Here is a 26,928-nt window from a genome sequence, read left to right as displayed (position 1 = left end):
AAAACTGGCAAGCCAAATACTGTCAGTCATATTCTGAGGTGCTGGGGGTTAGGACTGAAACGTGAATTTGGGGGGCAGGGGGACACAGTTCAGCCCATAGCAGTAGGCAGGCTTCATGTGGATTTAAACTACAATCCAAACTGAGTTCTGCCACAGAAGAGTGGAGCACTTAGCATGTCTGCTTTTGGAGAGAGCATCATAGTCAGGGGGCTGATCCGCTGTGGAAATGATCCAGGCCTTCTCACAAGGAGAGGAAAAGTAAAATTAGGGGAGAAATTAAAGACAAGGTGAAAGAAATGCTATTGAAAGAGAGGAACTGTTACTCTCAAAGGATGACCCACTTCATGGCTTTGAATCTCCTTATAACCCGTGTCTTCCTTTGTTCTCCTGGGTCATTTTTCGAGTTTCTTGTTCTGAATTGGTAATTAAACTACTGGATCTTTTGAAATTATCATTGTGACCCGAATTATGTTCTGATCCAAGAAACTGTATGCTGTTGCTGAGGGTTACCTCACAACCGGACACATTAATCATTTAAAGACAAAAAGTCGGAAACACAGGAAACACAGGATTCCTACCACAAGACACTGCCACTTTCAGGCACATATGTGGTTGTCATTAAAGATTCAAGAATAGGTGTTTATTTTTCTATCTCCATTTTGTCATCAAATAATTTTTGAACTCCTTTTCCTTCCTGACGTATGAGTTACTCTGATCTTCGCCCGTAGGTTTTTTTCATAAGGACTTTTTCCCTTGTGCAGAATTAAACGATTTGGTTACTTAGACCTCTGTGGTCCCCTGTGCTCCCTTGATTTCCAAGGCCGGCTGACACTGAAGGCAGGCGGTGAGCTTATTTTGTCCCTGCTCTTCTGCAGGCTTTTCTCATTTCCTACCTCCTCCAAGAACCCTTCGCTCCTGGAGCTGATTCACAGGAGGAAAATCCTCCTGTAAACATGGCATCTGTGAAAATCTCATTTTTATTTTCTCTCACTGTTAATATTTAACCTTCTCTGCCTTTGTCATCCTTCCCCTATTTGATTGCAGCTCCCTTAAAAGCAAGCAATGTATGTCTATCTCTGAAATCCTCTTCCCTGTATGGTCCCGGGCTAGGAATTGGTCTGAGTTGGGGAGACAGAAGTGAAGCAGTCATTACTCTCTGCTGCTCTCTGTGGTTAACGGAAACCAATGCAGAGGGGCCAGTGGGAACCCGCTTGTCCCCACTGGCCCCAGCTTGGTGTCCAGCTCTTCCTCATGAATGGCAGCACCGCTGACCCGTCGCAGCCCCAGGCTCACCACCACACATCTGGCTGAATACCTACAGAAGCACTTGCCAGCACAGGAGGTCGCTTTCCAGAAGCTCTTCCCCAGCTTCCCTTCATGGCCGGCCTCCCCTGGTAACTGGCCGTGCCCACTTCCCAATGCCCCCTGCAAGCTCTGATTTGCCCAACAGCCCCAGGGCTTCCGGAAAGCTGTTGGTGACTTTCTCTGGTTCTTCGTTTCTCGCTTCTTCATCCTGACTTCCCTAGCTTCTCTGACAATTATAGAAGGTCTCATTCCTGTAAGGGGTCTTTTTCCCGTAACACACCAGCACAGCTTCCCCTACTGCATGCCAGCGGATTCAGCAACACATCTAAACGTGCCCCTTCTTGCGCTGTGGCAGCTGACACCGTGCCGTCTGAGCGAGTGACAGAGGCAGGGAGATAGATCATTTTGATTCAGCTCTGTCCCCTCACCCCTTCGTTCCTTCTGACCAGATATATGGGTTTGGGGTAAAATCAACGGATGGAAGTCATGAGTGTTTCGGTGGCCACTAAAAAGGCTTTTCATTCATATGATTCCAGCCAAGATCAAAGGAGTGAGTACTTTTCAACCTCCTCAGCCAACTAAAATAAGGTCTGTATTTGAAGATTAATGACCAGGTGACAGCCGGCGGCACAGCTGGAATGATAAAAAGTGTTTCTTCCTCTCATTAGCAATGTAGGTTCTTAACCCATGCATTGGAAACACACTTTAATATATTTCACCTCAAGACCTGGTCCATTTCTAGAATTTGGAGATATTCCCCTATCCCTAAGGATGGTTTTCTCATTAGTAAAATGGGCTGTCTTCTAGCCAACTTCCCCACACAGCTTTTCTGTGCGGCCCTGATGGAAGTAGAGAGGATCAGTGATGGGGTGAAGGTAAGCTGTACTGCTGGGTCCTGAGCAAGAGACTTGAAGCTTTTGGGACCACGAGGCCAGGCGGAGAAGCTCCTGGCCCCAGACTGGAGCCACAAGCCGTGGGCTGGGCACAGCTTGCTTTGATCCCTGAACAGGTGTAGAAAGAAGACATGCTAATGGACGGGTATGTGTGTGCTGAGTGGACAAGTGAGAATATTCCTCTCCAGCTGACACACTCGGCACCCCACAGAAAGAAAGACTGGGGGTTTGGGCTTCCTCCCATTTTACCCTAGCCCCTACCAAGCGCAGAAGCTCACGTGTGAAAGGCAGTAAGTGTGCTTCTCGTGAAGAGATCTGTCCTTGGAAGAGACAAAAGTAAGGGACGGAAGTAAGGTGAGGCTCAGACTCATTGACGAGATGTTCACACACTTGCCAGGCCTGCTCACAGCATTGTGTACCACTGACTTGTCGACCTCCGGCAACCTTCTCCCGTGGCGGAGGACCAGCAACTGAGCAAAGCTTTTTTTGCTCTCAAGTGTTGCCTGAGCTTAATGTATTAAATACCTACAAAAGTTGACGAGGGGGGATTAATACAGATACAAGTCCAATATTTCCTTTCTGCTGGTAGAGTTGCCAGGCAACCATCACACGACGATACACAGGACTGTCACTCTGGATCAACCTGCTTCTCCCTGTAACTCCTTTCCTGCCAACCTAAAAAGCCATGCAGGCAGTGATGTCACTTAAAAGCCTACATCCTCCAGGCACTCGGAGTGGCTACAATCTTCTCTCGTGGCAACTGCAGAATACTCTGGAGGTGGCAAAAACGAGTCCACGTTATTAGAATATTCTTCTGCAGTACAGAAAATGCACTTCCATTAAGAGAAAACTAGGGACGGAAAATATAATGCCGACGATTACACTCTGAAAATTAGCAATGTAAATTATTTATCATAAATTACTAGACGCTACCAGGGGGTCCCACGTGCAGCAGACGAGGTGCTGTCTTCGTCATATTCTGGCTCAGCTTCCCTCCATGGTAATTTCATCCATACCACTCACAGGATGACAATTTTATATCGTAAGAGGTCCCCTGGTAGTGGATATTAATTTATAATAGAAGGGAACAGGAGGGAGAATTTTTGTGTGTGCTCTTTCCCAGTAAAACACACAAACTGCTCCCTTGAGGCACATACAGTTATATATTAAAACATTAGTGATGGCACTAGAGTTAATAAGAGATAGAATATACAATACAACCGTCTACAGTATATATTAAAAATCCACAAAAAGCTACTGTAGCTCAAGGAAAGCTCCCAGGATAAAGGGTGGTGTGCACTTCCTTGTGGGTAAAAAAACCTATCATCGCTACAGATACGTAGTGCACCCCTGGGGGGTTCACAGGTATCTGAGGTCAAATATCTGAAGACTATTTTTTCTTCCAATGAAGCATAAACCATAAAATCTTCCATTGTTGTCTCTAAACCGTAATAGACCTGCCAGTAACCAAGGGATGAAATAAATGTTTCCAAGGTAATAGAAAACATTAAGCGAGATGAGTGGTTTCCATATTTCCTTAAATGATTCCTATTCCACATGCAAAATATCTTCAGTTTGGTTCCTCAAAATGAAAAGTATATAATACAACTATTTCAAGGCTCTTAAGAAACACTAATGTAGGATCCGTGCAATGCAAAATATTTTCAATTTGCTTCCTCAAAATGAAAAATATATAATACAACTATTTCAAGCTATTAAGAAACACTAATGTAGGCATCTATGTAATGTAAGAGACCTTTGGATTTTGATCAAGATCTAGGTGTAATCTTAGCTAGATAAAACTAACATCTAAACAATCTTTCTCTTGGAATCAAAGACTTAAATATTTTGCGGAAATAATTTGCCTGTAAGAAAACAGCGTTCTCTGTTCAGGATCTCAAAAAGTGCAAATTTCCCGGCAGAAGTTAATGGTATATGAAAGTTTATGTAACAAAATACGAGCGGAGTCTAGAAGAAACCTGGTATACTTCTATTCAGGATAAGTTCCAGCTTCCTTAATGAGCTGGAGTTGTCATGTGCAACATGATTCGATATTTGAGTATGTTGAGAAATGATCCCCGTGATAAGTCTAGTTAACATTCCTCACCATGTGTAGTTAGAAAACTTGTGTGTGTGTGATGGAAACTTTTAAGACCTACTCTCTTAGCAACTTTCAAATACATGATACAGTATTATTACCTATAGTCACCGTGCTGTTCTTACATTCCCATGACGTATTTTACAACTGGAAGTTTGAACCTTTGACCCTTCACCTATTTTGCCCACCCTCCACCCACCCCTGATCTCTGTACTTATGAGCTTGGTGGTTGCTGGGGTTTGTTTTTTTTTTTTTTTTTTTTTTTTGGATTTCCCACGTAAGTGAGATTATCTGGGGTTTGTCTTTCTCTGACTTACACCACTTAGCATAATGCTCTCAGCGGTCCATCTATGTGGCTGCAGATAGCTACACTGCTTTCTTTTTATGGCTGAATAATACTCCAGTGTGTTTGTGTGTGTGCACATGTTCTTTTTTTTTTAATGATTTTTTATTATGTTAGTCACCATACAGTACATCCCTGGTTTCCGATGTAAAGTTCGATGATTTATTAGTTGCGTATAACACCCAGTGCACCATGCAATACGTGCCCTCCTTACTACCCATCACCAGCCTATCCCAATCCCCCACCCCCCCCCCGAAGCCCTCAGTTTGTTTCTCAGAGTCCATAGTCTCTCATGCTTCATTCCCCCTTATTTACCCCCCTTTCTTTATCCCTTTCTTCTCCTACCGATCTTCCTAGTTCTTATGTTCCATAAATGAGTGAAACCATATGATAATTGTCTTTCTCTGCTTGACTTATTTCACTTAGCATTATCTCCTCCAGTGCTGTCCATGTTGCAGCAAATGTTGAGACATCGTTCTTTCTGATAGCTGAGTAATATTCCATCGTATATATGGACCACAACTTCTTAATCCAGTCATCTGTTGAAGGGCATCTCGGTTCCTTCCACGATTTAGCTATTGTGGACAATGCTGCTATGAACGTTGGGGTGCACATGGTCCTTCTCTTCACTACGTCTGTATCTTTGGGGTAAACACCCAGTAGTGCAATGGCTGGATCATAGGGTAGCTCAATTTTTAACTTTTTAAGGGACCTCCACACTGTTTTCCAGAGTGGCTGTACCAACCTGCATTCCCACCAACAATGTAGGAGGGATCCCCTTTCTCCACATCCTCTCCAGCAATCGTTGTTACTTGCCTTGTCTATTTTTGCCATTCTAACTGGCATAAGGTGGTATCTTAGTGTGGTTTTGATTTGAATTTCCCTGATGGCTAATGAACCTTTTTTCATGTGTCTGTTAGCCATTTGTATGTCTTCATTGGAAAAGTGTCTGTTCATATCTTCTGTCCATTTTTTTATTTGTTTCTCGCATATTGAGTTTGAGAAGTTCTTTGTAGATCTTGGGTACCAGTCTTTTATCTGTAGCATCATTTGCAAATATATTCTCCCATTCTGTGGGCTGCCTCTTCGTTTTTTTGACTGTTTCCTTGGCTGTGCAGAAGCTTTTTATCTTGATGAAGTCCCACAAGTTCAATTTAGCTTTTGTTTCTCTTGCCTTTGGAGATGTGTCATGAAAAAGGTTGCTTTGGCCGATGTCGTAGAGGTTGCTGCCTCTGTTCTCCTCTAGGATTTTGATGGATTCCTGTCTCACATTGAGGTCTTTCACCCATTTGGAGTTTCTCTTTGTGTATGGTGTGAGAGATTGGTCAAGTTTCATTCTTTTGCATATAGCTGTCCAGTTTTCCCAGCACCATTTATTGAAGAGACTGCCCTTTTTCCACCGGATGTTTTTTCCTGCTTTATCAAAGATGAGTTGCCCAAAGAGCCGAGGGTCCATTTCTGGGTTCTCTATTCTGTTCCATTGGTCTATGTGTCTGTTTTTGTGCCAGTACCATGCTGTCTTTGTGATCACAGCTTTGTAGTACAGCTCGAAGTCCGGCATTGTGATGCTCCCAGCTTTGTTTTTCCTTTTCAACAGTTCCTTGGCGATTTGGGGCCTTTTCTGGTTCCATACAAATTTAAGGACTGTTTGTTCCAGTTCTTTGAAAAATGTCCTCGGTATTTTGATCGGGATGGCATTGAAAGTGTAGATTGCTCTGGGTAGCAACACTGCTTGCTTTTTATGGCTGAGTAACACTCCAGTGTGTGTGTGTGTGTGTGTGCATGCGCACATGTTCTAGATCCATTCATCCGTCACGGACATGTGGCTGTTTCCGTATCTGGGCTATTGTAAATCATGCTGCAGTAAACATAGGGGGGCATGTATCTTTTCAAATTAGTGTTTTCATTTTCTTTGGATGAATACACAGAAGTGGAATTGTTGGATCATATGGTGGATCTAATTTTAATTTTTTGAGGAACTGCCATACTGTTTTCCTTGAGGCTACAACAATTTACCCTTCAAACAACAGCATACAAGGTTCCCTTTTCCCGATATCTTGCCAATGCTTATTTCTTGTCTTTGTGATAATAGTTTCCATAATAGGTACGAGGAGATAGCTCACTGTGGTTTGGATTTGCAGGTTTCTGCTAATGAGTGATGTTGAGCATTTTTTCATGTATCTTTTTTTTTTTTTTTTGAAAAATATCCGTTCAGATCCTTTGTATTGCTGCTTGTGTGTTTTTGTGTTGCCTTTGCTTTTGGTGTGAAATCCAAAAAATCATCACCAAGACCAGTGTCAAATAGTGCGCTGCCTATGTTTTCTTCTAGGAACTAGATTGTTTCAGGTCTTTAATCCATTTTGAGGTGATTTTTTTTATATGATCTAAAAGACTGGTTGAGTTTGCCCAATACCATTTATTGAAGAGACAGTCCTTTCCCCATATTAATTTTATATATGCTTGATAACAAATTAATTGACCACGTAAGTAATGGATTTATTTTGGGGATCTCTGTTCCAGTGATCTATGTGTCTGTTTTTATGCCCATACCCTAGTGTTTTGATTCTAATATAACTTTGTGATAAAGTTTGAAGTCAGGAAGTGTGATGGCTCAGGCTCTATTCTTCTCAAGACTGCTTTGGTATTGGGAAGCTTTGGTGATTCATTACAAAGTTGAGAATGGTTTTCTCTGTTCCTATGAAATAGGCCATTAGAATTTTGACAGTAATTGTACTTAATCTGTAGATAGGGTAGTATGGACATTTCACCGAAATGGTTACCATCCAGGAACACTCCATAGCTTTCCCTGGATTTGTTTACCATGGTCTTACGGTTTTCAGAGTACAAGTCTTTCTCCTCCTTGGTTAAATTGTTCCTGGGCACTTTATTGTTTTTGCTGCAGTTATAAATAGGACCAGTTTATTAATTTCTCTTTCTGAATTTCATTATTAGTATATAGAAAACATATTTTGGTATATAGATTTTGTGTCTTCCAACTTGACCAGATTTGTTAGGACTAACAAGTTTTTTGGGGAGTTTTTTTAATGTGTCATGTGCAAACAGTGACACTTTTCATCCTTCCCAGTTTGGATATCTTTAATTTGTTGCCTAATTGCTCTGGATAGGACGCCAATTACTATGTTGAATAAAAGTGGCAAGACGGCACCCTTGTCTTATTCCTGATCTTTAGAGGAAAAGCTTTCAGCTTTGTACTGTTGCTGTAATGTACTGTTAGCTGTAGTGTTGCCATATATGGCCTTTGAGGCACAGTTCTTAGACTTTTTAGAGACTTTGTTGAGAGTTTTTATCATAAATGGCTGTTACATTTTATCAATTGTTTTTTTTTTTTGCGACTGTTGCCATGATCATGACTTTTAGCCTTCATTTTGTTAGTATGATGTATCCTGTTGATTTATGGATGTCGAACCCTCCTTGTATCACTGGAATAAATCCCACTTGATCACGGTGCATCATCTTTGTCTTTGCAATGCATTGTTGAATTCGCTTAGCTAATATGTTATTTTTGTGTGGTTTTAGTATCAGGATAAAACTGGCTTTGTAAAGTAAGTTCAGAAATGTTCCCCCGATTGAGAAGGATTGGTGTTAATAATCTTTGAATCTTTGTTAGGATTCACCAGTTAAGATACCGTGCCCTGGACTTTGAACAAATTCTGTTCCTAGTGATTTTTTCATGACTCAGTCTCGGTAGGTCGGATGTGTCCAGAAATTTGTATCTTCTAGGTATTTTTCCTCACAGCCTCTTATGGTCTTTTGTGTTTCTGTGGTATAAGTTGTAATTTCTCGTTTTTTCATTTCTGTGTGTGACTTCTCCTTTTTCTTAATGAGTCTAGCTAAAGGTTTGTCAGTTTCACTTCTTTTCAGTTTTCCTCTTAGTCTCTATTGCATTTATTTCTACTAACTTTGGGCTTTAATCTTTTTGTAGTTTCTTGAGGTACACAGGCTGAATTTTTCATTTCTTGATGTAGGCAATTTTATTGCTATGAACTTCCCTCTTTGAACTTCTTTTCTGTATCCCCTAAGTTTTGGTAGGTCATATTTTGAGTAAGGTATTTTTTAATTTTTCCTTTGATTTCTTCATTGGCCCATTGGTTATTCAGTAGCATGGTGTTCAGTATCCCCATATTTGTGAATTTCCCAGTTTTCTCCCGCTAGTTGACTTATCCTATACCATTCTGGAAAATCAAAATATCTCAGCGGTTGTTTCCTATGCACTTGAGAACTATGTGCATTTTATTGCTTTCGGATGGAAAGTCGTCTAATGTGTCAATTAAGTCCCCTATTGCTTATTGATTTTCTGTGTAGATGATCTATCTCCATCAGTTAGGGAGGGGTGTTCAAGTTCCATATTATTATATTGCTATTTCTCCTTCTTGATTTGTTAATATTTGCTTTACATATTTAGCTGCTCCTATGTTGGGTCCAATATATTTTTACAAATGTTATTTCCTCTTGTTGGATTGACCCCTTTTGCATTATGTAATGCCCTTCTTTGTCACTTTACAAGTATTTCCTTATAAATACAGAAAAATTTGAAGTCTTGGATGTCACTTACTCACTGGCTGCATAAACTTGTGCTTTCGTTCCCTCATCTGTAAAATGGGTATAGTGTTGCCTCACAGACTTGTTGACAGAACTGGATACATGTCTTAAGAGGTTGGTTCTGTCTGGTTCCTTTACTTTCCCTTTCCAATCCCTTCACTTTCAGTCTGTGTGTGTCCTCATATCTGAAGTGAGTGTTCCATAGTTAGAATAGAGACGGGTCTTGTTCTTTCTTTCTAGTCATTCTTTTTTTTTATAATAATTTTTTATTATGTTATGTCACCATACAGTATATCCTTCGTTTCTGATGTAACATTTCCATGTTTCGTTATTTGCGTAAACACCCAGTGCTCCATGCAATACGTGCCCTCCTTACTACCCATCACCAGCCTATCCCAATCGCCACCCCCCTCCCCTCTGAAGCCTGTGTCTTTATTTGAAGAATTTAAATGTAAAGGTACTCAAGTAATTAAGAACGGTATGTACTTACTTAGTTTTGTTTCTCGTTTACTTTTTTGTTCTCTTTTCATTTCGTGGGTTCCAGTAGTGGTATTCATAGATTATGTTCATCTTTTGTATACCTACAGTTGAACACTGACCCCTGCTCTCATGCAGTTCCAAGTCTGCATATAACTTTTAACTACCCATAGCCTACTGCTGACTGGAAGTGTTACCAATAACATACATACATAGTTGATTAACACCTATGTTGTACTTTCTTACATAAAGAAAACAATCATATGGAAAATGCACTTCATAGATACACACAAAAAAAATCCAAGTATGAGTGGATCTGCTCAGGTCCAACCCATGTTCAAGGGACACCTGTGTATAGGTTTTTGCTTGTATGTAAGCCTCATTGTAAGCACAGTCTGATAGAGACTGCATGTAAACCTTTTGGAATTCCACTCTCCCCCACTTCACATTTCCTTCTATTATTTTCACTACTTTTGTCTCAACATTTATACTGGCTCGTAGGTGATTTGAGAAGTTATGTATGTGACCCACCACCTTTGTTACATATTTAGCAGTGAGATTTATGCTTTCGTGGGTCTGGTTACTAATTAGGGCCATTTCTTTACAAGCCCCTTTAACATTTCTTGTAGGCTTGTTAATAGTGATGATGAACTCCTTCAGCTTTTGGTCGTCTGGGAACTCTGTCCTCTGATTCTGATGACAGTGTTCTTGGTTTAAAGATTTTTAAGATACCCTGCCACTCATCTGTGGCCTACAAAGATCTGAGAGTCTTTTGGGGGTTCCTGGTTCTTAACACGATTTTTCTCTTTTGGCTTCATCTTATTTGAAATTCTCTGGGCTTCCCAGATCTGGATGTCTTGTTCCTCCCCGAAGTTGGGGTGTTTTCAAATTTTTTCAAGTTAGTTTTCTGCCTCTTTCTCTCTTCCCCTTCGGGCCGTCCTACAATGTGCGTGTTGAGCGCTGGTCTGCCTGTGTTGTCCCGGAAGTTCCTTTTTACTTTTTTCTTTTTGGCTGTGTTCCAATGGGCTGAGTTCACTGCCGCCGCCTTCTGCTTCATTACTGCACTTTTGTAGTCTTCAGCTCGGGGACTCGTTATATTTTCGATCTCCTTGAAGTTCCTGATTTTGGGATTTACTGGTTGACCGCTATTTCGAACTCCTTATCAGGTACATTATCCATCCCCATTTCATTAAGGACTTTTCTCCTGAATCTGTTTTTCTTTTCACGCACTACATAAGACAGCCACCTCTCCCAGTCTGGCAGCAGTGGCCTCGGGTAGGAGACAAACCTCAGCTTTCCACCTTGCTTTAGCTCTTGGTTCTCCCTCAAACCTTTGAGATTTTCCAGGCAAACAGCTGATTTTGTTTTTAGTGGCTCTCAGTCAGAGAGGGTGTGCCCGCACCTGTCATTATTCAGACGTGGAGGATCTCAGCACCTGGACGGGGGCTGATGGTCAGCTGGTGCCCGGGTGGCTCAGTCGGTTGAGTGTTTGTTTGATTCTTGGTTTCGGATCGTGTCATCAGATCCAGCCCTGTGTCAGGCTCCATGCTGAGTGTGGAGCCTGCTTAAGCTTCTCTCTCTCCCTCCACTCATGGTCTCATGGGGCATAAGCACTGCTGGCCACCATAGCCAGGCTACCTGGAGGTGTCCCCTGGTGGCATTGCAAAAATTGAGGTACCAGACAAGTGTACAAGGTCCTTTCTGGGAGATACCAACGAGGCAGATCATGGCTGAGGGCAAGCGCAAAGTTGGCATCCACTGGCCTCTGCAGACCCCTAGAGATGTGCCAAAACTGCATGACAGGCCTCTTTCACACAAAAAAGGTGTGTCTTCATCTGTCTGTGCAGTACCCTGGGGCTGGTCACCTGCCAAGAACTGCCTTTGATTGATTGTTACAGTCCTACCGGGCTAACAGAGGCTGGCACCTCCTGGCTGGCAGGCATAAAAATTGGGGTGCCAGATGCATGTAAAAGACCTCCAGGGGTAGATACTGGTGCCCTGCGAGCACAGTGGCCAGTGAGCATGAAACTTGAGCCTCTGCCCCCACCTCAAGACGAGTCTGCTGCTGTCCTGGGCCCTGAGGCAGGTGAGTACAGGCACAGGCGCCCTTCAAGTACTATTTCCATAAAGTACTATTTCCATAGCCTCATGGACCTCCTGGATGCAAGCCACATTGGTGTTTAAAGTTGGGGTGCCTGATGGGGGATGTAAAACCCTTAGCTCCTCAGGAAAAAGCTGTGGGCGTTGAATTCGCTTCTGATGGTGAGTCACAGGGCTAGACGGTGTCTCAGCCGGTCTTACCTACTTCGATGTGGTTTTTTTCTTCTTCTTCTTCACCTCATGTGTAGGCGTCACACAGCTAGTTTCTAGGTTTTTTTCAGAGGAAAGTATTCCATATGCGTCTGTCGGTTCCGTGGGCACACGGGATCTTCCAGTGTTGCCGTGTTGAACCAGAACTGCTATTTTCAAAGTACTAACCTGTGTGTCCTGGACAAGTCGGGCCCAGCTGGAAAGTCACAATGACCGTGAGACTATATTGGGAGAGGCCAATTATATTGACACCAAAAATGGCCACATAGGGTATTCTTCTTTCCATTTAATAGCGGACATTTTTTGGAACATTGTTTGTTCCTGTTACATACTACTCTAGTCAGTCTCAGATACAATATGATTGCAGCTCTTACGTCAACAATGTGATGTCTCCAAAGCCTTACTGGTAAAGGTTCATTCTGTGGCCCGCTGGCAACTTCATACTTTCTGCCTAGATTCCTGGTACTATCATCATCCACTCAAACATTTGTATTTCTTATAATTACCACTGTGATGGTAGCACCTGCCTCAAGGAGCCACTCTGACGATTGAGGAGATCTCTCATCTGTCAAAGAGTGGGCACCCACTGTCTGGCAGCTGCCATTACCAATAACACTAATTATTAATTAAACCCCATGCATCTTGGACCCTCTCCTGTAATTTTTAAATGTCCCCACGGTCTCTTCTCTACCTTTCTCATGTCTGCCCTGAGCTTTGCCCTAAATCCCGGACTTCGATTGCATTTCCACTCCCTGGCCCCCAAGAGCTAGTTTCTCAAACACGAATCTGATCGTGTCACGCTCCAAGTCCTTAGTTTGATACATACGCATGCACAGAATGGGCTGAGTCCCGCTTCTTAGCCCCACTGGTCTTCGATACGTTTTGTCCTTGGATAGCCCACTGCCTCTGCTTATTCTACGCCCTGATTTCTTTACTGGCTGGGATTTCCCCCGGCTCCACCACCATCCGCTCTATGTGCTGTCGGACTGCCCTCTCTGCTGACTCCTAAGAACTCCCTCACCTGTACTGCTTTGTCCACTGCTTTGCTTGTCCATTTCTTGTGAAGCTAAGTTCAGCCAACGCGAGCACCTGTAAGAGATCTAGGGGTAGGAAGATACCTTCAATCCTTGTAGTGCTGTTTTCCTGCTATTTACCAGTACCTTCATTAAAACTCTGTGGCTAACCTTCCCAAATATATAACCCAAAGGCAGTCCTCAGGAAACACCAGAGAAAACCAAGGTGAGGGGTATACTTCTATGATTTAACTAGCCTGTTCGCTCTACAAAAAAAAAAAAAAGTCGGGCTCTTTTCACTCACCCATCCCCTCTATTTCCAAAGAAAAGTCTGAGAAGCCTTTCTAGATTTCAGGAGAAAAGAATACAATAATTGAATGTGACATATGATCCTCCTTGAATCCGGGAATGAGAAGGAAGGAACACCCATATTGTGCAATTGGCAAAATGTTCACTTGGACTGTGGATTAGAAAAGAACATTGTGTTTTAAGTCCATAAATTCATAATTACATCCTCATTATATAGGAAAATGTTCTCAGGGAGTCAATCCTGGCGTGTTTTGGCACAAATGAGCTTGGTGACTGTTCAGGAAAAGCATGTGCGTGTGTGTAGAGAGAGAGGAAGGCAAACTCTCGGAATCGGTGGACCCTGCCTGATAAGCCTGTGTAAGAGCGCTCATCAGTAATCATGTAACGTACCAGTACCGACCTTTTAATAACAACAACTGTCAATCAACAGAGTATACTTCGTTGCACATACGTCATGTCCAATTGCATGAGAACGTTTGGTCATTTTGAGAGCCTTCGGAGAGCCCAGAGGGTTGAGAGTCTGGGTCTGTTGTCTCCAGCGTGCAGGTGTATAAGCCTCATGCTGTCCCCTTTCCCGGGCCATTCAGTGCACCCTGGAGTAGGAGGGAAAGGAGACGTCCTCCTCTGTGAGCGCCCCATCAGAATGGCAGCTCCCGAGCCCTGGACCCGTGGCTCGGACGAACTGAGAGAGATGTTGCTGTAAGTGTAATACGCACCTAAGCTTTCTCATGCAAAACCGTGGAGAACGTCTCAATAGTTTTTCATGTTTGATTTTGGTTACATTAATCTGCTCCTCTTTTTTAACGAGCTGAGTATCCACTTAAAACTACACACGTAGCTCTCAGTATTTCTTTTGGCGAGTGCGGGTCTACACCGATGAGCAAGTTACTAATTAGGCTGCTTTGTCATTATTCTTCTGTGACAAGAGCCCCAAATAATTCTTGCCTGCTTCATCTCCTTTCAGAACGGTGGGTAAGGTGTACTGGGACAATGTGGATTAGAAGTGGGCGTTCAAATCGCCAGCAGCCGTCTTCTTAAAATCTGGACTCTGACCTTTAGGTCTGGGGTGGGCCTGAGAAGCAGCATTTCTAACAAGCACCCAGGTGCTGCTGTGGGTCCTGGACCACACTGTATAGACAGAGACTAAGGCATGCCAGGCTTTAATCTGATGCAGGTGTTAGCATATAAATGTTTCATTAACTGAAGGGAAGTCCGTATTTTAGGAAACCTGATTGCTGCTAACCACTTCTAGTTATATCAGACAGTCCTAAGAATGATGTTCCCAAATCCACATTCTGAGTTAGCACAGTATTAATGGATTGCTTAGAAAAGTAAACCTCCCTATTTAAGAAGATGATACAGTGTCTTTTCAGAAAAGCAGTAGTAGAATTCTGGATGTTTACAACCCCAGCTATGCCTCAGGGGCTGTTTGTTTGTTAGAGGACGTTGGCTGGACTTAAGGCCCTTGAATTCTTGCATTATGGATGCGCTTTAGAAATTCCAACTGGAGGACACCTGGGGGGCTCAGTCGGTGACGCATCTGCCTTCAGCTCAGGTCATGCTCCCGGAGTCGTGGGACCGAGCCCCACCTGTGGCTTCCTGCTCAGTGGGGAGTCTGCTTCTCCCTCTATCTATCTCGCTGCCCCTCCCCCTGCTTATGTTCTCTCTCTCGCAAAAAGAAGTAAAACCTTTATAAAAAAATCAATTCCACCTGGACAGAAAAAAAAGACCAGCTTCCTCCTATGTGCCTGGAATGTCACCAAAATAGTTCTCCTCTAAGGAAAGAACCTGTCTTCAAATCCATTTCTAGCTAGTAACACACCCAAGTTAATAGGGACCAGAAACTACGTCCTCAAACATGACAAGCAGCAACCATCGCTGGAGTGGTAACGAGCAAGTTCTCCAAGCAGTCAGGCACCAAACCAGATACGTCAAAGCCCCAACAAGTGGGAAAAGGGTGGGCTTGTCCTCAACCAGCCAGAACAGGGAATGCTCTGCACGGGTGTGCGGAGAATACAATCCTTTCCAAGAGAAAAGGTCACAAAGGGGTATTTGTGTGGATTTGCTAATAGTAGTAGTACCTTGAATCACACTGGGAGGTAATGAGGGCTCTTTTCATTTCCTAGAAGGTGAAACAACAGGTGAGTTGGAAACCCACACTTGAGTCCAGGACTTGAGGATTCTGAGCCCACGTGCGGCAGCACCACGCCAACCTTGGGCAAGAAGCAGAGGAACCAGGTTGGTCTAGTGCCGGCTCCAGGAAAGACCTGATCCACACATTCATACTAAAGGAAGAATGGGATTGCTCCATCTCCAGAAACATCTATCAAGATGGGGGCAGAGCATAGTAACCACCCAGCTGAGGAGGAAGCCCACCCCTCATCCTGAAACCAAGTCCCCGCCTCAGGCCATGTAAGGCAAACCCCGTCTCATTCATTCAGACACCCATGCAACTCTGATTGAGCAACAGAGAGAAATCTTTTTTTCTTTTACGACAGAAAGCCCACAGACCATCTGAAAACGGATTGAAGAAGATTCTACGCTGACAATACGTTGTGCTTCTTTTGTAGAAGTACTTCTTGCTGAGCAGAGCTTTATAGCTTTTTACTGGACGTTGATTTTCTCCCAGCTTGTGAGCGACAAAATGATTTTTCCTGAGCTATGAAAACACTATGCTTACCCCAGTGAGGTATGATCTGTAGTTGATCATTCCTATCTGCCTAAAAGAACTGCTTTTCTTTTTCTAGATTTTGCTGCCCCGTTCTATGTTACCGTACTGGTCAAAAGGGGAAACCTCTGTATTAGTGGAGAACTATCATTTAGCAATCAGGGAAGTCGCAGATCACCTACCACGTGAGTCATGGTGACAGACGGGCTCAGCACAGATGCGATTTGGAATCCTGGCGCCCAAAGCACTTGGAGCAGCCTTGGTGTGGCTCTTTCCTGTGCATTAGTAGGGAACAGGAGTCCATCTCTGGAATGCCTAGAAGACCCTCCACGGTAAAAAGATGGAGACAATACTTTCAATTTAACGAGCCTTGTTCACAAGGTCACGCAGCTCCATCAACCTCCAGAGAACAAATTTCATTATACCGGTACCCTTTCACATTTTTTTAAAGAATTCTTCCACAAACTCCTAAGTACCCCCAGCTGGGGTTCTTGCCTTCCAGCGTCCTCGCACGTTTCAAAACCATGGCCGCCCACACGTTGCTAACTAACAACCTGGCAGAACGCTGTTTTCTCGACCCACCCTCAGAACCCTGCCTTGCTTCTGGGACGAGAACAGCTTGCAAGCCAACCGTGGAAGCAGTAGCACAAAAGGCAGAGAGCCCAGAAGAAAGCCATGCATATTTATTATCCAAAGTAAAAGCCCATGGCATGGACAGAAAAACCAGACTTGACCATAAATGGGCAATTTGGCCGCATCATCAAGTTCTCCGGCTCCAAGTGAAACCTCTTCCTGGAGAACATGCTGGGGCTGTCTCACCCCCAATGAGATGGAAAGATGCTAAGGCAACCTTCAGCTTCTTGGTACCTATCATGCTGTTCGTGCTGTTATAGCCAAGCACTTACCTATGTCTGAAAAGTGAATGACTAGGTTCTAGACACATTTTTTCCCCTTCATGCCATAAGATTATTTTCTCTTTAAAGGCAAATTGTCCCAGAAGTGTTTGTTTCACCTCTTACCTTAACTCTGCTTCCTCTTATACAGTCACTCCGCTTCTCCCTGAGGAATGATGTCGTGGAATCTTCTGGTAGCAAAGCTCAACAAATAAATGCTTAAGTCAGGGAAACACTGAAAAATGAAGAGGGTGAATTTGTACATATGGTAACATGGGTATTTCTTTAGGAAAATATAAAGAGAGAAAGATGGAAGAACGGTGGTAAGAAGAAACAAACAGTGGTTAGAGCTCAGTGCCCTGTTTGGAGATTAAACAGTCATTCCCGACACCACCATGGCCAGCACTTCCCATTATAACACCGTCTAATGACTTTTTATGTACCGGGCACATAGCAGCCATATATACAAAAAATATTAGATAGGTCGAAGGCTTTACAGTAGCCGCTGAAAACAATACTACAGAAGAGAAAACAACAGTCACACAGAATGACTTGGGAAAGGAAAGTGTACTTTTCTAACACTTAGGACTGTGAAGAGCAACACAGGGACCGCTCGAGTGCATGAGAATGGCAGAATTTTGAACCGGAGGCAATACTGAGTGCCGGTGACGATGTGGAGAGGGGAGGACTCAGGCAAACCACTCCCGGAAGTTACAGTCGATTCAGCAGTTCTAGGAAACGCTCGCACGGTATTTAATGAAGTTAGAGTAAGCCCTGTCAGCAATACCTAACTCTTGGGTCAATACCTCAGCGAAATTCTCCGATACGTTCGTGAGGGTCACACTCTGTTTGTGGTAATAGAGATCTGGAAGCGACCCAGATGCCCACCACCAGGGGAGTGGGTAACTGAAAGACGATGGATGTGTTCCGTGGACACTACGCAGGAGTTAGAAGCAATCAACTCCATCCCGAGAGCAACAGTAACAGATCTTAAAAACACCCAAGGAAAACATGCATAACTTTTTTTTTAAATATGCATACAAACCAATACACAAAGTGTACTGCAAATTGTTATGTTCCTATAACAAGGACATCACAGTGTGACCCATGAGGGGAACACAAGTTGCACCAGGAAAGAAAGAAAAATTTGTTTAAATCAATGAAATTACTGAGGCACCTGGGTGGCTCAGTTGGTTAAGCATCTGCCCTCAGCTCAGGTCATGATCTCGGGGTCCTGGGATGGGAGCTCCACATCGGGCTCCCCGCTCAGAGGGGAGTCTGCTTCTCGCTCTCTCTGTAGAATTACTTATGAAATTACTATCACGTATTTATTTTACTATCACGTATTTATTTTCCGTTCTAAGCAAACAGCGGTCTCTGCTCACAGCACTCGGCTGGCCCATCACTCAGCTCAGCACCACCAGCCACCAGGACCCTTCGGACCAGTATTCACGGTATCACTTTACAGTTGTTCCCCCTTCCCCCCGGGCATGTATGGTTTAATCTGTGTAACATCAGACAAGATGCATCAAAATTACTGATCGTAAAATACAAATTCATGAAGATAACGGAGTCAGAGATCCACTCCTAACACCTGTAGAGAAAGAGCCAGAGTACAAAGAGAAGCCCACACACCCATCAACCCAACCCTTTGACATAAAATCCATTTTATCCTCCCACCTTCCGCCTTGTACCTTCTTAATAACTAACTGAGGTGTGCATGGAGAGTTCTGGTGCTTTTCAGAATTTGGTCTCAAACACGGGGACCTTGAGGCAGCTCTTCCTTCTCTCTCTGTCCTCAATTCCATCTTTTGTTTGTGCCCATTGCCTGCAGCCAGCGCCTGGAGAGTTGCAGCCACTTCTTCCCCTCAACCCAAACAGCCACCCCTTGGCCTTCTCTTGCCTAGAAGATTCCATTGTGGTGGTGCAGTTCACCGTCAGGAGGGGTGGCCCGGGGAAAGGGCCACACAGGCCCCAGAAGCAGCCGCAGGCTGGTCCTGGGTCCCAAGCACTCAGTAGCACCTGGAAGGGAGGGTGTGAGCTCTGGGACCTGTAGAACCCTGCCCCTATTACTAGGAAGGCCGCGGCAGGTCCCCCAGAGTGAGGTGGGGCCCCTCTTGTCTACGCCAAAGCACTTCTACAACTCTGCTGTTTTGGTTTTAATATATGAATGGGGCAGGAATAGAAACCCCCAGGCCCTAACCCCAAATACGAAGATATCTGGTGATGGAGCCACTGGGCAGGACTTAGGTTTGGATGCAGTCATGAGGGTGGGACCCCCCCATCCCATGACGGCATGAACATCCTTATAAGAAGAGAAAGAGAACAGGGGCGCCTGGGTGGCACAGCGGTTAACCGTCTGCCTTTGGCTCAGGGCGTGATCCCGGCACTATGGGATCGAGCCCCACATCAGGCTCCTCCACTATGAGCCTGCTTCTTCCTCTCCCACTCCCCCTGCTTGTGTTCCCTCTCTCGCTGGCTGTCTCTATTCTTAAAAAAAAAAAAAAGAGAACAGAGCTTTTTCTCTCTGCCACGTGAAGACACAGGAAGAAGGCACCCATCTCAAAGTCAGGAAGGGGGCCCCTACCTGGGACAGGCTGCTGGCCCCTTGCTCTCGACGTCCAGCCTCCAGCACCGTGAGCAATACACCCCAGTGTGTGTAAGCCAGCCAGTCTGTGCTACTTGGTCACGGCAGCCCAAGCTCGGACCGTGCGCGGAGAGGCTCCCCATCAGCTCTGTAGGCAGACGCATGTGCTCCTCATAGAGGCCAGCAGAAAGTTCCTGATAATAAAAAGAAAACATAACTGATTTACCTTTTTATTTATTGGGAATTAAAGATACATCTGGAATGTCTTGCTCGTGGGTGAATTATTGCAAATAGCAGCCCGATGCCTTCTAGCGTGTTCTGTGTGTATATGTAAAACACGAAAATTAACAGATTTTTCCGTGGAAAATTGAGAATGTCCAAACAGTAAATGAAGACAGTTTTTGTCCACTGGGTGTCAAAATCCATAGTTAGTTACACCAAGTCTGCACTGTATTATGGTTTCAATCTCTAAATAAAAAGTAGTATAATACTTACAGATTTGTGACCAGATCGTGATTTTTTTTTCTTATACTGTCGGTACTCGAATAGTGTGCAGTGTTTATGAAATCAAAATTATACATTATATAGTCCAAGAGTATGAAAATAACACTCTAAGATGGCCACTAATATACTCATCTAATAAAAGAGTTGAGAATGTTTTCCACTACGCAAAAAGAAGAAAGAATGCTTACAAGAATCCTAATCGGCTCACAAGTATTTAATCTGGTCAAAGAAAGAGACCCAAAACACAAAAAAATTGTAAAGTGCTGGCACAACAGAAAGAACAGGAGTTTTGGAGAGGAACCTACTCTCAAGAAGCTTTAGGGTCTTATCATTTAGGAAATAAGAACTATAGTTTCAATCCCGGGCTTTGGACTGAATCCGATGGACGAGGTAACTCACCCATCAGCCAGGTTCTGCTTGGACATCACTACTTCCCTGGATCCCCACCAGCCACCTGTCCAGTCTGCTACCATAGCCCTCAACAAATCTCATCTGTTCCCATTGTGCCTCTCCTTTGTGCCTCTCCACTGTATTTACGTATCACTCACGCCAGGGAAGGATCTGGGGAAGAGGTATCCGTAAGCTGAAACTGGAATGCCATTTAGCAAAAGTGCCCTGGTTTTAAGCAAAGCCTAGCAAATTTCCCAATGTCATTTTCTTTTCTTCTGGGGACAGATGCAAAAAATAAATAACATTCAAAGGATTTGTTCTTACCACTTGGCATCATCCTTCAAAGACCCCATGTAACTGGTCACTTAAGGAGCGTCTTGATTAAGACAATGGTCCCTAGACAGGGCACGTTCATTCGGACTACCGTTTGTGAAAGGAAGTTCTCTTTCACTCCCCTCCCCCTCCCCCAACCGCGCAATACATCTCTGTCATTAAATGTGATTGGTAATTTTAACCCATCATCAGATGACTTCAAGGCTAATTCAGTATTCTTAGAAGAGCATTTGCTTGACCCAAGCTGCTTTAGAACAAACAGAAAACCGACGTCGCATCTTCCTAAATACCAATAAGCATCAGTTTAGTCAATACCTACTTAGCAGAGACTCTGTGCCAGGCACTGGCGGCACAGGAGTGATCAAGAGAGACCTGCTCTCTACTTTCGTGGGGGTTCTCGGACTGGGGGGGGTGGGGTGGGAAGTGCCCATGTGAATGAGATCATCCATCTCATCGGACAAATAACCGAGCACAAATGGTGTTTTCATGACCTGAGTTCAGATGTCAAAGCTGAGGATCCAAGACGCGAACGTAACCCAAGTTCAGAAATTCCTACCTCACCGCCGTTCCTGCAGCTCGAGGTGCACTGAGGAGCCTCACATCTTCGCCTTGTCTCCAGGACCCACTCCGGCCACAGGACTGACTGGGGAGGCGCCACGACTCAGGGGAGCAGTCCTGCAATGGGGGTCTGCAAAACACACACCAGGAAATTAAGATAAAAAAACTCTGCCTTTTTCAAGACTGTTTTTATAATAAATATTTAATTTTTCATTACACTCTAAGAAAAAAACAGATTCTGTGGTCATCTTTTTCAATTTGCCTGTGAATGCATTTTGTTCTCCCCCAAAAAATGACCAGAATTTTAATAGTGACCCTGTTGTATTCCTGGAAGGGTGGGTGGGAAACTTACCACGAGCTCGACGAAGAGCCTGTTTCTCGGCACGTACGCATTGGAACTCTGTACAAGTCTTCCTGAAACCTTCAAGGACCTATTATCCCCATTTACCCTTGGTTAGATTTTTCTATTTTGCTTCCTCATAAGCTCTTCATTTCCAACCCCATCATCTTCCCCGGCAGCCTGAGATTCTTTGTTCCGTTAGGCATTTGTGACAACCAGGGACACTACACTTTCCTGGCTGCCAGCCACGGAATTTGCAACACTTTTTAGAGAAGGCTTTTGCAATTTTTACTCTTGTCATTTTCTTCACATCTGCGGCTGATGTGGGAAAAACAAAGCTCCAGCAATTTGCTCCCGCTCTCTGGCTTGTAGCAATGCCTTCCAAATTTCTGCTCACCCTACCCAACCTCCCAGAACGTCGCTAAGTGGCTTCTCTCGCCTGGGCAGCACCGCCGCACTCATCAGAGGGCTGATTTCTCAGGCTTTCAAGGCTTTTTCACGCAGCCAATTTCCCTGGATTCCAAACAGGTATTTAGAACATTTTCCAAGCAGCAAATCCCATGCATTTTACACAATGCAGTGGCTTGGAGGTGTGGGGTGTCAAAGAGACATGAGTTGGGAGTCCTCACTCTGCTAGGTACGAGCTGAGACTATGGACGAGATTGTTAAGTCTCCAAGTTTTAAGGTGTTGAGGTTCCCCCAGCTCTACAAAGGGAAGAATAGCATCTATCTCCTCACGTTACCCTGAGAAGTCAGAGGTGGCCCTTGAGTCTGGCGTGTAATAATTGTTCTGTAATGTTATGCAGTGTTACTTAGAGACAATGAACAATTTATACATGTCGCTGAACAACTAGGGACAGCACCCATGCTCAGTGCAATAGGGAAAAAAGAGCAAGTAATAGCTAGTGAGTACGTAGCCTGTGCCCACCCTCTCCTCCGTCTATTTTTACATCGTCAGAGAAAGTGAAAGACTGCGGTCTTCACAAAGCATCGCATGGCACGCGTGCAACTAATTACACTTCGCAACATCTGTGAGAAGTGCTGCACCCAAATGCCATCATGAGGAATTCCACTGAAGGGATAGAAGGAGTGGTGAATAAGCAGAAGCCTCGTGGACCGTGTCTTATTAATGCTCACGTCTCAACTCCAAGTACAGAATCACATCTGAAAGAGACATTCAGTTATTGCCCTATTGATGACGAAGACTGACTCAAGATATAGTTACCTGGTGACAGGAATCTAACTCGGTCTGGCTTTTAGCCAAAAATGAAATTGCTTGGTTCAGAAAACTGAGAAGCAGTGGGTGGAGCGAGGCTCAATCTTCAGGGATGACGGAATCCACAGGGTCCAGTACTGCCGTGAGAAAGCGGACACTTGGCCCTGCTTTCCTCTGGGTTGGCTTCAGCCTCAGGTGGCCTTTCGCTCTGTTGGCCTCTTGAGTCCTGGGCTCGTGGCCTCATGGTTCAGCAGGCACTACTAAACGATCGTCCTGGGAAAAGTCCAGGGTTCCATCTCATTGGACCACCTCGGGGCGTGTGCTCACTCTCCAGCTAGTCCCGTGACTAGGAAGACGGCAAATGGCAGCTGGGTGAGTCTGGGCCCCTTCTCCACCTCAGACGGGAAGCGCAAGTCCATCATACCTAAAGCTTCTGGATAGGGTGTTCAGAAGAGATGGTTCCCCCAAAGAAAACGAGGCTGCTAATTTTCCAGTGTGCTTGGATATGGCCAAACCCACACAATGGATAGGCAATGGCGTGGCCTGAATTATGGACCTCGAAGAACGGGGAAGATTCAGACGAGCATGAGTGGGACAGAACACCACTGCAAGGCTCTTTACTGAGAGGAATGGAAGGAAGCAGCACATGAGTGACAGGGCAAAAAAAATCACGCTGGGAAGCGAGGTTAAAGCGAGGTGTCAGTGAGAACTGAGGATAAAAGAATGTGTGTGGGGTGTGGTACGAGTGTGGAGGTTCCTGCAGTTTTCTATTGCCAAGTGTGTGTAACCACAACACATGAGTTGCCTAAAGCGATGGCAGGTCATTTCAGGGCCATTTGGTTTCAGGAGGGGTGAAGCAAAGACTGGGGACTGAGACAATCTCAAGGCTCGCTCGCGGACATGTCTGCTAGTGGGTGCCACGTACTGGCTGGCCCTTAGCTGGGACTGAGGCTGGAAGAGGTGGCCTCTTCATGCTTGTCTGGCTTCCCCGTGTCACGATGTCTGAGTTCTAAGAGTGAGTGTCTCAAGGTGCCAGGTGGAGCCTCTGTCACCGTTCAGGACTTGGCCTCACGGTATTTGTTCTACAATACTGATCTGTAGTGAGGACTATGGTCCCTCTCAACTCTGTAGTTGACCCAGACTCTCTGCAGGCCCAACGACAAGACAGAGAGAGAGGGTGCTACTGGAGAAGTCAGGACTGAAGTAAAAAAATCAATGACGGGAGGATTTACGACGCTTTAGGAAAAATAGTAAAGGATATTTGTAGGTAAGATGTCATGACAGTAGAGAAAAATCCAAGAAAACGTTAAGTGACACCTGATCTCTTATTTTAAATGCAATACATGGGAAGTCAAAATATGGTTATAAATACTGAGATCACTCTTCATGTACACTATTGACTTTTTTTCTGCCTCCTTCTCATTTGTAAGGACCCATGTGATCACAGTGCAAGCACCCAGATAATTTCCCCTTATCAAGAATTATAACTCAGTCGTATCTGCCCCATCTCTTTTGCCACGGAAGGTAACATTCACAGTACCTGGAGATGAAGATTTCTTACCTTTGAGAGAGATATTCTGCCTACCACACTGAGTTCTACACTTATAGAGAAATGCAAAATCCTTGCTAATTGCTAGGAACTGAATTGTGCCCCCATAGAAAAAAATATATATTAAAGCCCTAACCCCCCATGTGACAGTATTTGGAGGTGGGACCCAATTTTCACTATATAAGCCACATACTATCCTTTTTTGTTATGGCAGCCTTAGCTGACCAAAATAGTAATTAAAACTACCCTTAAATAGAGAGTGACTGCCATATACTTAACTATCTCTGTCCTAGTTGTTTTATAATTCATATGAATTTTCCCCAAAAAATTTCTATCGAAACAGGAGAGGCAGTGTTATAATACTTCATCACTATGACCTTAAATGGCTTTTGTTAAATCCTCAGAATATCCCTCACTTATTAAATAACTGGTATTCTGAATTTTAGAAGAGTCAGCCACCAAGTTAGTTAAAATATAAATTTCCTCAAAATATACAGTGGAACAAGGCCGTCTCTTCCACAAATGGATGTGGGGGAAACTGGACAGCCACAGTACAAAAGAAAGAAACTAGACCACTATCTTATACCATGCACAAAAATTAACTCGAAATGAAAGACTTGAACTTAAGACCAGAAACCATAGAACTCATAAAAGAAAACATAACTGGTAAGCTCCTTGGCAGTGATTTTTTTCTTATCTAACACCAAAAATAAAAGCAACAAAAGCAGAAATAAATGGGACTATATTAAACGAAAAAGCTTCTGCACAGCAAAGGAAACCATCAACAAAATGAAAAGGCAACCTTCCAAATGGGAGGAAATATTTTCAAGTCATCTATCGGATAGGGCACTAATATCCAAAATATACCAACCATTTATACAACTCAATAGCAAAAAAACCCAAAAAACCAACCAACAACAACAAAACAGAAAACAGAACACAAGAAAACAAACCAAATTCAAAACATGGGTAAATCATAATGAGCTGTCACCTCACACTATTATGAAAAAAACATAAGGGCTATTATCAGAAAGATAAGACATAACAAGTGTTGGGGATGATGTGGCGAAAGGGAGCCCTCATGCACATTACACTCCCTTGGTGGGAATGGTAACTGTTGTGACGACTACGTCAACAGCATGGAGGGCCGTCAAAATAATTACTAACAGAAGCACCGTATGATCCAGCCATTCCACTTTGGGGTAGTTCTCTGAAGGAAATGAAAACACGAACTCAAAAATCTATCTGCGCCCCGTGTTCACGGCAGCATCATTTACCGTAGCTACAGAAGCAAAGAGCCTGGGTGTCCCTCTACGGATGACTGAGGAAGGATGTGTCTGTCATACGTACACACACCACGCAGTGTTACCGAGCCATAAAAAAGGAATGAAATCTGGCCATTTGTGGCAACATGGATGGATACTGAAGGCATTATGCTACATGAAGTCAGTCTGAGAAGGATGAATACCGTATGATCTCGTGACAAACGACCGTAACCACAGAGACCGGATTGGCGGTTGCCAGAGGCAGGGGCTGGGGGGTGGGCAAAATGAAGGGGATCAAAAAGTACAAACTTCCAGTTCTTAAAACAAATCCTGGGGACATAATGTACAGATAGCATGCTAACTAGAGATAGTAACACTGAAACATTTTAACTTTTTCAAATTTGAAATATTTACACGTTGGTAAGAGAATACATTTTAAAAGTTCCCATCGCAAAGAAGAAAACTAACCATGTGTGGTGACGGATGTTACCTAGACTCACTGTGGTCATTTTACTATCTGTACTTAAATCCAATCATTATGTTGTACGCCTGAAACTAATGTAAGGTTATAGGTCAATTGTATCTCAATAAAAATAAATAACATATAGACTCCCTGCCCACTTGCTCTAAAGCTGACTGCAAATGTGATTCTGGTTCCACAACGAAATCATCCAGGGAATGTCTAAAAATATGGATCCCTGTGCCCTGACCCAAAGCATTTAAATCACGACTTTCTCCTTAGTCCCTCTTTCTCAACTGGAGGTAATTCTGTTCCCTACGGAAGACATTTGGCAATATCTGAATGTATATTTTTGATTGTCACAACTGAGGAGGAGAGATATGCTACTGGCATCTAGCCAGGATGTGGCTAAACAGCTCACCGGACCACCACCAATAATAAACATTATCCCACCTAAAACCTTGGGGGTCCCACGTTCAGAGATTCTGTCTTTTCGTGACTCTCGTGTGCAACTCTAACTGATAGACACGACTCTGGCTTTCTTTCCATCCATAGTTCTTTATTGCTTTAACGAAACACAACTTTAAAGAAAGCTCTGTGACCAGAACTAAGACCAAAGACCAAGAAAAGAAAAGTGGGATGATCTACCTCACGCCAGTTAGAATGGCAAAAACTGACAAGACCGGAAACAACAAATGTTGGAGAGGATGTGGAGAAAGGGGATCCCTCTTACACTGTTGGTGGGAATGCAAGTGGGTACAGCCACTCTGGAAAACAGTGTGGAGGTCCCTTAAAAAGTTAAAAATTGAGCTACCCTATGACCCAGCAATTGCACTACTGGGTATTTACCACAAAGA

General features: G+C 43.9%; 1 protein-coding gene across 10 annotated transcripts in view; it reads left to right on the top strand.

The window, feature by feature from the left end:
• Positions 1 to 25,136, top strand: part of ZNF608 (zinc finger protein 608) — a 745,410-nt gene extending 720,274 nt beyond the window's left edge. For 8 of the 10 annotated variants that reach the window (XM_057306992.1, XM_057306984.1, XM_057306986.1 and 5 more), the window contains one exon: positions 15,435 to 25,136. The gene's annotated coding sequence lies outside the window, so the exon portion shown is untranslated. The remainder of the gene's footprint in view (positions 1 to 15,434) is intronic. The other 2 variants (XM_057306989.1, XM_057306987.1) reach the window with 2 other exon arrangements.
• The last annotated feature ends 1,792 nt before the right edge of the window (positions 25,137 to 26,928 follow it).

The sequence above is a fragment of the Ursus arctos genome, unplaced genomic scaffold, assembly GCF_023065955.2.
Source record: "Ursus arctos isolate Adak ecotype North America unplaced genomic scaffold, UrsArc2.0 scaffold_5, whole genome shotgun sequence".
Lineage (NCBI taxonomy): Eukaryota > Metazoa > Chordata > Mammalia > Carnivora > Ursidae > Ursus > Ursus arctos.
This window is presented reverse-complemented; position numbering and strand designations above follow the sequence as displayed.